Raw genomic sequence first — 12,902 nt, 5'->3', positions numbered from 1 at the left:
TATATGTTAGAGAAACTATGTGCATGGAGTCATACATGTTTTATTCGAGGAAGCATTGCATTCACAAAATCATCACCGTGTATTTATTTTGACTGCATTGTCAATGGAAGTATTCTTGTAAACTGTTATTTATGGTGATTGTATATATGTAGAAATCATCAGATGTCGAAAACAATGAATTTTAAATATTCATTTATGGTATATCTTTTCAAAAGTATGCAATGTTTATAAAACGTATCATATAGAGGTCAAATGCCTCGCGATGTAATCATATGTTATTGTATTCGTCCCTATGGATTGGGTCGGGTCGTTTCATATGGGTCTCGTGTTACCTCCTCTGGAAGAATCGGAATGATCATGTCTTCGGTAATAATCTCGTGAGTCCGCCAAAAATTCTCTCCGATATCCAATCAAAATGTTATGAGTGGATCACTTGTCGTAGCAAGAAAGTGTCCTTAGAGTGGTTATCTTGGCTAACCGACCCGATAGCTTCCATTCGTAATGCTATAACAAAAGAAGGTATTGGTTAATGTAGGTTTTTTGCTCACTCCTCTTTGACTCTGCGACAAAGGAACTATGTGGGTGAGATCGATTCGCTTTGTAGCCGTCTCATCGGCACTGCTGTATCGCATTTAGAACCCGACTTGTCTTCTCAAGTTGTTTCCTAATCGTACTGTTCCTTGAGTGGGTGAGCGTTTTCCTACACCATATTTCACCTTCGAGTTTTTCGACTTACCTTTTTTGATTTATAGCGTATAGTTGTAAATCAATTGTCGTGTCTTTGTCTTGTATTTACTTTCTCTCGGGTCTCTCGTGTTGCCTTAAAAGGCTTAGGCTTTTGAGCCCGTGCAACTGTAAAAAACCATGAAAAGAATGTAATTTGCAGTTTATAATGGTGTGTAAATAACGATACTAAAAAAATAGGAAAAGTATAAGAATTACTTAAGAGCTCGTGGTGTTGACAAATTTTAAAAATTCTTTCGAGTTTAGAAGCCCGTGGTGATGAAAATTTTAGAAATTCCCTTTGAGTTTAAGAGCCCGTGGTGTTGACGAATTTGAAAAGTTTTTTTGAGTTTAAAAGTCCGTGTTGTTGACAAATTTTAAAAGTGATTTTGGGTTGTGTTAGTAACTTAATGTCTACAATTTTTGTTTCTCACCATTAATATCTATTTAATATATAATTTATATAGTACGTAATATTTAGAGTACATTGAAAATTTATCATGGAATGTAACATTAGTAAAGTATATGTCATTATTTAAGAACTATTATACACATTTATTTTTTAAATAAAAGTGTAACCCGCGAGTTTAATTTTAGAAAAGTTGTTAGTCATTTCAGGAAAATAATGGTACTCGGAGGAGTCGTCGTGTATAATTAATATTATAATTGTTATATTTGCGTGTTCATAAATATTTTAAAGACTTAAGCTGTAAATTTAAATAACTTCCATATTTATTCCTAAATTGAAATGCTCTGTTGATAGTGCATCGAAGTTCCGTTTCGAATACAATTTACTGCGTTATGTTCATAAAAATTATTTCGAATACAGTGATGATGGTGGAACCCAACTCGCGGCTAACAGAAAGCTAAATTCGTTAAAAATATTTGGTGAGTTTAAAACTCAAATAAAGATTGAGCCAAATTGGGATGTAATACGTCTACAAATAATTTGTTAAATTGGGATGTAATATCGTATTATTAATTAATTTGTAGTATTTATAATTATATATAGAGTAAATTACACCATTGGTCCTTGTAGTCTTAGTTAAATTACGCCGGTAATCCCTAGTTTATAAATAATATACCGCTAGTCCCTGTGTTTTTAAAAAGATCACCAATGGTCCAATTTGAAGCGTCTGTTAGGGTGGGCCGTTAGACATTGTAATGTGCTAAGCACATGATGGGCATAAACGTCATTTAACAAATCATCTGCCTTAATAAAAATCACAATCGTTCATGATTAGACGAACATATAGGAGATGAAATGCAGAATCATTTAGTTAGTATGATACGCTTATGCTAGTACATCTATGAATTTTTTGATAAAAAGTAGATCTCTGGTAGATTGACCCAATTTGACCCATTTGAATTTCTAATGCTCAAATTATGGCATGTTTTATAAACTGTTAATGAAATTTGTGACTAGTAAATCGACTTATTATGATCCATTTCAAATTATAATGGTCAAGTTGTGGCTATAATGGCATATGTGACTAGCAGATTGACTTGGGGTTATGTTGGCCCATTTGAAGTTATAATGCTCGATTTAGGGTTTTATGATAGCATGTGCGTGGTATTCTATTAAGTTTAAGAAATTGAATCTACTAAAAAAAACTGGAATGAGTCAATTATATAAATTGTCCCTGTGGTTTTAGTTTGATTACGCCATTAGTCCCTTGTATTAAAAACAGGATGAGTAAATCACACAAATGGTCCCAGAGGATATACATCAATTCGTGAAATGACGTTTATGCCCATCACGTGCTTTGCACATGGAAACTTCTAACGGCCCACCCTAACATATGTTTCAAATTGGACCATTGACGATCTTTTTTAAAACTACAGGGACTAGCGCTATAATTTATAAAAATTAGGAACTATCAACGTAAAAATTAAGGTTTTAGATAGATAGATAGATAGATGACAAAATTTCATTCCTCGTCCCTGAACTTTACATCAACTTTGACTCCTCGTCCTTTTTCTTTTTTTTGTGCATCCCTCGTCCCTAATGTATCACAATTGTACATCCCTCGTCCTCCCGTCTAGTTTCTGTCAATTTCAGCCGTTTGTTCAGCCGTTTGTTCAGCCGTTTGTTCAGTCATGTGCAAACCATATGAGTTTGTTCAGGGACGAGGAGTCAAAGTTGATGTAATTTATATATGTTCATAAATAAATTTCAACCACAAGTTTCAAAAACTTTGTGTTTTATATATATGTATAGATAGATAGATATACATTGCTTTTCAAAAAAAAAAAAAATGTTATAAAAAAATCTTATTTTTGTTATCGTTATCATCATTTTTGTTAAGTAGTACGGAGTATTATTAAATTTAATTCATGTAATGAAAAGAGTAAATGGGACCAAAATCCCAAATAATATGATGATGCGTAGGCGATTTACTTACGTAATATGGCGTACAAGCTTCACTCACTCACACTCAAGTAACGGAAACTTAGTTTAAAACGGTTTGGTTAATTTTTTTCAAGGTTGCAAAAGACGTGAGACGGGGTCGAGACGGTCGAGTTCTAAAAAGGTCGAGACGGGAGTTGAGACGGACGTTGATCAAAGTTGACTTTTAAAATAAGCCTGGAATTCACTTTAGGCTGACGTTTAGAGCCTAAAGTGAATTTCAGACTGGTTTTAAAACCCATGAAAATTTGATTATACCATTTTCATGGCGTCTCAATTTTATTTTAATTTTTTTATTCTTAAAAAAAAAAAACCTTTTACGTGTTGGCCGGAGGTCTACTCGGAAGCAATCTCTTTATCCGTCGAATAGAGAGAGATGACTTTCTCTATTTTTAAAGTGTTTTCACTCTGAGTGAAGAAATGACTTGTTTTTATTCTCGGATAGGGGAATGATTGTCTACATCTCACCTTCCCCATACACCACTCATTGTGGTATTGAGTTTTGTTGTTGTTGTCGTCGTTGTTGTATAAATGTATATATGTATACATATTTTAAAGCCAAAAACTTTAATTGATTAATTTGTACCCATATCGTTATCACTGTTAATTTAATACAAAAAATTCAAACTAAAATGCGACAAATTTGACCGATTTTACTGACTTTCTCGCTTTTCTGAAATTTGTCGACTTTGACCCGATTTTTTTCAACTTTGACCCGAGTTTTGACCGTTGACTAGCACATTAGACGGTTTTTTTCCGAGACGGGACGACTTGTCACCAAACCGTCGCAACGGCTCGAGACGGGGTCGTTTGCAACAATGATTTTAATGATTTTTTTAGTAGGTATATATATATATATATATATATATATATATATATATATATATATATATATATATATATATATATATATATATATATATTGTTTTAATCAAGAGGGATGTACTTTTTTGGGGAAAGTAAATTTTTTTCTTTCTTTTTTTTTTTTGAAAAAAAAATTTCAAACATTAAGATCACATGAAAAATATGAATATTTAAAAAAGACAATTTTTGATAAATGTTATTATTTTAGCGGAAAAACGCTCGAAGAAATAAATGATAACATTCATTCCAATAAATGTTTTGTTTTTGAGTTTTTTTAAGGGGTTAGAAATTAGGGTTTAAAAATGAGGGGTTAAAAATTAGGGTTTAACTATTAGGGTTTATAAATTAGGGGTTTGAATAAATTATGGTTTAGAAATTAAGGTTTAGATTGAATTTTTAACACGAACGATTTAGAGTTTAGGGTTTAGGGTTTTGAGTTTAGAGACTAAACTCAAAACACTAAACCCTAAACCCTAAATTTATAACTTAAAAGTTATCTTGAATAAATACTTATATCGTATTTTAATAACGAAAGTCGGTAATAAAAATAATATTTTTACTTATAATTTAATTGAGTTTATACACTTTAGTATAGGTAAAAAGGTGAAAGGTATGGGATTTTTTCTGTTCGGGATATTCGAGAGGGCGAGTAATCCGACTTTATATTCTGACGTATGCAATTCATCAGAATTACTCTCGGGCTGTTTTCAACCCTTGTATGGTCACCACAAAATATTTGTTAAATATATTAAGCTTAAACCTAACCTGATAAGTACATTTAACATTCTTCTTATTTATGTATAATTATTTTGGAACATACATTATATATCTCCAAATGTACGTTATTAGTTCTAATTTAATGATAAAGAATAAAAGCTTCTAAACTATCATCGCACTTATAGCTATTGTATAGTATGTATAGTAAAATGTTAACTCATTCTCATATAATTTCGTGCAAATCATTTGGAACATGAAATTGAAGTTTTTTTGTATAGCATGTTCATTACTACTCTGATAATTAAAGAAAACAATGAACATCAAATATTGTATTGAAAAAGATATTGGTCAAAATGTCTTCATTTCTCAAATTGTTTAACAATATACTCTCATAAAATCGTAATTGTGAAAATGGTCTCACACTACGCACGATACGTGGTGCTTGTATATTGTTGCGTGTTACCGAGATAATCACCGAAACTGCCTATTATCCTCGTCACACGTACGAATCACCGAGCAGTAATGATACGCCCTATGGTCCGTATCAGATAATTCTTATTTTCATACCAATTATCCATTTATAAAGAATCGATACCGGCAAGGATTACATTTTTTTAGACAACACCGAAACCAGTCAAGGCTATAAACATAATCAAAGAAGACTAGATAATAGAGATGAAGGATGGTAAAGTGGTATACGGAGTAGGTAAAACAATCCGGCATCGTGAGCAAAGGTAAGGCAGTGGGATTCTGGATAAAATATAACCAATAAGACATGGCGGATGAGAAGTTAGAGGATAGAAGTTGCCGTGAATAAACACTTAATGAATAACATAATCTGTGTTTACACGTAAGCCCTTTAACTTGGATAATCTTGTGTGCTATCTGGTAGTCTACACACATGTCCCAACATATCTAGACAATGGAACACAAGCGGAGCGTCTATGCCACGTCAACCCAAATAACCAGGAAAGTTTGTTACGCATATAGGTTGTACGCATGTCACGTTAGCCATTAATGTAACAAACTTTTCCACCTATAATTAAATCCTTGGGTCATTCATTTCAAACATCATAATCAAGGTAAACTTACTCTGCCAATATTGCATCTCTGACATAAGTTTACTTAATGTCGATCATCACATGTAATATTAATTACTTAATTATTGGGTAGATTGATCCAACTAATTGTTTTACACCCTCGCGGACTCTTAGATTCCGATCGGATTTGCACAATTGTCGAAGCTAAAATAATTGATCAGTCATCTTTTTCCCAAATTAAGCACTAAAACTTATCACCCTAAGTTTTAGGTTTGATCACCAAGCACCGTGCATGGTGTGTAGTGATTGTTGCACTAGAACTTTGAATGGTCGTATATTTGATTCTTTGCTCCAGTTTTGGCACTGTTTTTCTGTGGAATCATAGATTTTCTCGATATATATCCGTTGAAAAGCTGCTGAAGTGACATAAATAGTTTTTCACTTAGACCTCATATTGCGATTTATGTCAAACATAGAAAATGTTCGTTTTCCAAATGTGTTGTTTATTCAAATTGATGGATGAGTTTCATGTACTTTTAGTCAACATTGGTGATAAACGAATTACAAATTAGAATATTATATATCAAGTTATGATCACTCAAAGAATGTTTAAAAGTCAAATGAACAAAAACGTCAAACTTGAAGATCTTTGATGTCGAATTTCAAAAAAAAAAAAAAAAAAAAAATCTTAGGAAAAACCGGATACGACAGTTTGACAGTGGATAGATCTCGAGAAAATACACGATTTGAAGAAAAACCGGTGACTAAATCGGAGTAAGAAATCAAAAGATACGACCATTAAAAGTTCTGGAGCAACTCACATCACGCACCACACACTTGTATGGGGCGAGTTGCGAGAATAATAGGTTGTCTTGGTGAATTTCTCGGTAACACACACCACGCATCAGCCATCACATAACATGCGTAGTGCGTAATCAGAAACATATTGATAGTTACAAATTTTTAAAGCAATACTGTTAAATAGTTAAAAAAAAATTGGGTCATTTGATCAATTTCTCAATTTTCAAATACTTTTAACCAACAACAAAACTCAATCCCACATGTGTGGGATATGAAAGAGGTGGGACGTAGATAATCCTTCCTTTATCCTAGAATAAAGAGAAATCATTTTTTCACCCCGAGTGAAACACTTCCAAAAGTAAAGAAAGTCTTCCATCTCTCTGTTCAACAGATAAAGAAATTGACTCCAAACATATCTCCAATTAAAAAAACGATGGAAAGAAAATAGGCCCATGCTTATAATATATGGAGTAGTTGACCAACAAGTATCCAGCCCCAAAACTCGGCCCAAGTATATATTTTTACATACGTGCTATTTTCAGTTTCATTCAAACTGAAAAAAATGGATCTAAACAAAAAAATGAAATTATGGAAATGGATAAAAACACCTGTTTTTTTCTAATTGATACGGAGTATACAGGTTAGTGGAGTAATTATTAATTATTATTTATTTATTATTTATTATTATTTTTATTATTATTATTATTATTGTTATTATTATTATTATTATTATTATTATTTTATTATTAATTATTAATTAATTATTATTTTATTCCTGTATACTAATTGGAATGTAAAAAATGGTCGTCTGATCAAACAAAACCGATACAAAACAGCCCCTCAAAGTTTCCTCAACTTACACTTCTACCCTCCAAACAAGGGGTAAAATGTAAATTTATAATTTTAATAAAAAATCTTAAATAAACTCCACCCAAATTTTTAACGGAACATATCTTTTCGCTCGCTATACGTTAAATTTATTCGACATCATCGTTCAACTCGAAATAATTTTACAAACACAACGCAACTAACTAAACACGAAACGGACGTATTTAAAAAAACGTTAAATATTTCGGGCTAACTTTCTTACATATACATACACGTACAATAAAAACTAACTACATCATATCGACGGTTCCGTTCCTATTTTTTAGGCAATCTTCCTATCGTTAAAAACGCGCAGACCATTATGTGCACTAGTTACTAACCACGTATCCAAATACACTCGTGGTAACACTTTTATAATTCTGTAAATACATAACGCTACGTTAAATATAAATATTCAATCCAAAAGGCGACATTCGCGCGGGCCACTTTTTCTAATTAATATTAATCACTATATATCCTATCCTACTATACATTAAAAGAGAGTCTTGATTAGCTAATAAATGTTTTCAAAACTCCCTTAATTACTATTAGATTAGAAAATTACATTATAATACCCCTTGATCCAACGGTCCTTAATCATTCGCTAAAAAAATTAGCTAATAAATCACCATTAACTAAGTTATTTGTCCTTAATACCCTTCAAATTAAAATAAACACGGGAGCTTCTTTGAAAATTAGGGGTTTCAAACATTGTGAGTTTATTTGACACCCTCAACCCTAGCTCTCCATATCGTTGTTATCGTCATCAGTACAACCGTAAGATTTGGTGCTTCACATCTTGTTGATACTTCTTCAACAACAACGTCAATGCTAGGGTTTTAGGTTTCTAGCAGGCAGGCAACCAGACTTCATCGACAGGTTCAACCAATGGCGCGAATTAAGGTTCATGAGCTAAGGAGCAAATTGAAAGACGATTTGGTTGCTCAATTGAAGGATCTGAAGGCTGAACTTGCGCTTCTTTGTGTCGCCAAGGTTACCGGTGGTGCTCCAAACAAGCTCTCCAAGATTAAGGTGGTGTGATTTCGCAAACTCAGAAGTTTGCTCTTAGGGAAGCGTATAAGAATAAGAAGTATTTGCCTCTTGATTTGCGCCCAAAGAAAACCAGAGCTATTCGCAGACGTCTTACAAAGCATCAGGTTTCATTGAAGACCGAAAGGGAAAAGAAGAAGGAGAGGTACTTCCCATTGAGGAAGTATGCTATCAAGGCGTAAAGTTAACGCTTTTAAGGCCGAGTAACCTTCTTTCCCGTTTTGAACTTTTTATGTATTTAATAGTTTTTCTTCAATGGGTTACAAGACAGTTGACATTAGATCTTGCCTTTGATGTTAATTAGTTACTTATGTTTTGTTGATTCTATAATGCATCGCTTTTACATTCATTCAGACTTCAGGTTGGTATGTATGTTTTTGTATTGTAGGATATTGATTGATGGTGAATTAGCACAACATGTGAGACTCCTTGCACGAAAAGATCCAACAACTAAGGTAACAACTCACAAATGGTCGCATATAACTGATACTTTATTAGACAATTTGTTTTTTGATATATATATATATTGATCTTCACGAAATTGTTAATTGACAGTTGAAGGCTTTGACAACATTTTCAACACTTATGCAAAATCTGCAAAGGATGTATTACCAATAGTTCCACAATTGGGTATGCTTTTACTCACATTAACTTATTCTTATCATCATGTTACCTTTTATCCTGATGAATTTCTATCCGATTATTCGTTCGTAAGAACAAATGCAATTTCGTCGACGATGCAATATCAACACCGTTTAAACAATCAAAGTCAAAGCAGGTAACTTCTATCTATTCATCTTTTATTATTAATTAATTAATTAGCTTGTCCATGTGTTACTGTTAATTTCAGGGCCCATAACCATTTTGGTTAAAGAATTTAGTTACATTTTATCTGAAAATTTAAAGATATTGGTTCATGTTATTATGTTGTAATAGTTGCTCTTTTAGAAAAAGGCAGTTGAATGTTGTCCGTGGAAATAGGCAATATTTATTCATTGAAAACGAGCGAAGATACTTGATGGATTTTCAGGAATTGCAGGAATTGCGAGAGTGAGTTGCGGACACTGTCACCTCGACGTCATCCAAGTAATCGTAAACTAAACCAACAACGTACAACACTCTACCATTCTTTATTTTAACCATGCCATTTCTGATCTTGCTGAAGCCCTCCCTCTAAAATGCTCGGCGATCTGAAGTTCATACTTCACTTAACATGTTAGATTTAATAGATGGGTTCATTTGACTTAACATGGGGTGTCCGTTCGGGCAACATCTTTAAATGTATAGAGACACATTTTACTCTTTGATGTGTTGGACTCGCAGAGTCGAGTCCACCAGACGCAAAATTTTGGACCCATATATAGGAGCATTCGGGTCAGATGGAGAGAAGTATGCCAAGGATGTTGAAGATTTGATTAGGTTTGGAACCTCGGGTCAAGTTGCAGGCTTTATTTTCGAAGCGATTCAGGTTAAGATATTTTGATTTCGTTAAGAGGTTACATACCTCTATGTTTTTCTGTTAAATATCTTTAGTATGACGTATTAATTCGACGATATATTAATAAACATATTGATCTATCTATGACAGCGAGTTGGAGGAATTGTTGACTTGGCTCCAAATTACTTGCCTAGTGCTTATAGGTACCATTAAGAAGGCGGGAGGGCTTGTTATCGCTGACGAGGCTCAATGTGGTTATAGAACATAGGTTTCACACTCAAACTAAAGCATGTGAACAGGTCCGCGGGAGCTGTTATAGAACAAGTATATACTGATCTATATATACTTGTGCGGCAACAAAAATCCTTTGAATATTTTAAACCATTTTTGGATTTGGATACTCCTGCACCATCCATTTCTATTTCTGGAACTTGTAGGAGTCCACCTCAGGTACTGCCTGTAAAATGGATCCTCTGCTTGAAGGCTCTAACAGAAAAAATTAGACAGTTCTGCCCTTTAAAATACCTATTATCAGTGTCAGTGTGTGTGTGTGTGTGTGTGTGTGTGTGTGTGTGTACATACTTTGAAACTTTTAAAAAAGAAATGAGAATTTGATTGACTAATAAATCAATGTATAATAATATTATCATTCTTTCTACATCAGGTATTGCTATTTTGATTTCTCTTTATATTATATGAAATATGTATATGAGTATTCGAGTTGTTGCTAAAATAAATGCTGTTGTTGGGAGCTTCTCAAGTCAACATGTATATGAGTTTCGATCTTCATCCGATTTTTATATGTGATTGTTGGGAGTTTCTCTTTATTTCATTTGAAAAGTCAAACTTTATCTGTCTTCGTCCAAAGTCAAACAGTTATAAAGTTTATTTTTATAACCTTTAGGTTGCTTCTAATTTAATTAGTGTATGTTGCAGTACATAATCCTGGAAAATATATGATTTTTGTTAAGTAGTAACGTATAAGCACTCCATAAATTTATCTTTCGGTTTTAGTTTGATACTTCTATCAGTTCTCTGTACCTGCTACTATTTCAATCTTTTTACATTATTTTATATAAATTTATATTGGTAGCATAGTACAAGCACTCCATAAATTCATCTTTCAACTTATACGGAGTACTCTGTAGATCCTAATTGGGTCAAATTTGACCAATAATCATACTCCGTAGATCCTAATTTATATGTAGTACTCCGTAGATCTTAATTCTAATTCTGTTACTTTTAAGATATTAACAAACTGTCAATTGGGTCAAATTTGACCAATCATCATACTTTCTATCTTATTAATCATCTATTTTGGTTGTTCTGTCTTAGATCTCTTTTATGTAACGTGAAGATCAAGTAATATATCTATATGATAAAGAGGGATTCTTTATAATTAGCAGAACTTGCTGCTTTGTTGGCCAACTTGCTGTTTTGATAGAAATTACAGTTCAACATAGGTATATAAAGAGATATGTTGATGTCACGTCCGCTTTGATAGGGATTAATATTGATTCTTTAAGGTTCCGTCGTTAGTATGTTTAATTATAATGGCACTGAATTTATTTTATGGATTTTAACCTTTCATCTTGTCTACATCTTCTATTATTCATATTGTAAGTATTTTTCTTATCAGTCAACAACTTTGCTTTTACATTTGACATTCTCCCTTATTTTAGTTAGTGTAGTTATTTATTGTGCTAAGTTTATCAAGAATTGTTGGTATAAATAATATCAACGATGCTGGTCAATAATACATAGTAGTAGGAATATCTCTAAATTGATATTGTAGATTCCGTTTATTTATAAGTTTTTATAATTTATTTTATCTTGATCATGTCATGTAAATATATGCAGATCAAAATCATGGCCTTATTAATACCAACAGTCCAACACGGCTGATCATCGACCTTCACTAATATTATCTTGTGTGGGTTCAGGCTTGAACCTTTTCTATACGGGATTGTACTTCTGGTATATTTTGTTGAGGATGGCCTTTGAAGTTGATTAAGACATTGATTATGCTTCTCCAGGTCTATTCGCGTGACTGGTAAGATTCTTAATTATAGATGTTTTAGGTTTGTTTTTGTGTTTGGATGTATGGTGGTTCTATCGGTTTCCCAACAGGTAAGCAAACAATCACTCTTTAAATGCCATCAATGATTTTTTATTGTAATTTTGAATATCACCGACATGATTAATGATTTAGGAGATCTGTATCGAATTTTTCTATTCCAATGATTAATGATTAATGCCATCGGTTTTTCAAACTATATTGGTTAGAAGTAAAGGGGTTGAAATTCCCACCTGGTTTACCCTCATGATGATGATTTATAGCTATTTAACTGGTAATACAAGTGCATGTATTAATATAAGTAATCAGTTAATGGGTTTAAATTGTGACCCATTATTACTTATAGTCGGGTTTTTAATACATCAAAATGACTAACTTTTTGAAATACATCATTTTGGGTTGGTTGACGGGTTGACCTTAGGAACTTATTGTCCAACAACGGGTAAGAGATAAGACATTACTTGGATCTACAGATTCATAAGTAATTGGGTTGAGATTTTCACATCTATTAAGTAGTTAAAAATTTTCCTTGTTACTATTTGAGTTGTGATCCAGTCTAACTCACCTTTTTAATATATAGTTATGCATTTTTTTTAATAATGAAGACTCATTAATGTTGATTTGATTGTCATTTACAGGTACAATATAAGCTGAAATTGTACCACCATAAACGGATCTTGGAGGTCATATATGCTTAAACATAAGGCACCCTTCACTTCATCAAGTATGTTTTAGTCTAGTGTTTTTCACAATTCTGTTGAACATGTGTCCTAACAGTTTCCAACGTCCTTAAAATGAAATGTACTTCGATGTAACTTAATTGTTGTAGTCTCTAAAGATGGTAAAAATGGGTCAATCGGATGGGTTGAGTAATGGGTCAAAAATCAAAATAGATTCTTTTCTATACGGTTTAGA

General features: G+C 32.7%; 1 pseudogene; it reads left to right on the top strand.

Annotated features, from left to right (window-relative positions):
• The first annotated feature begins 8,145 nt into the window (after positions 1-8,145).
• Positions 8,146-12,902, top strand: LOC139839484 (large ribosomal subunit protein uL29-like; annotated as a pseudogene).

This window comes from Rutidosis leptorrhynchoides, chromosome 4, assembly GCF_046630445.1.
Source record: "Rutidosis leptorrhynchoides isolate AG116_Rl617_1_P2 chromosome 4, CSIRO_AGI_Rlap_v1, whole genome shotgun sequence".
NCBI lineage: Eukaryota > Viridiplantae > Streptophyta > Magnoliopsida > Asterales > Asteraceae > Rutidosis > Rutidosis leptorrhynchoides.
Note: the sequence above shows the minus strand (reverse complement) of the source record. Positions and strands in the feature narration are given on the sequence as shown.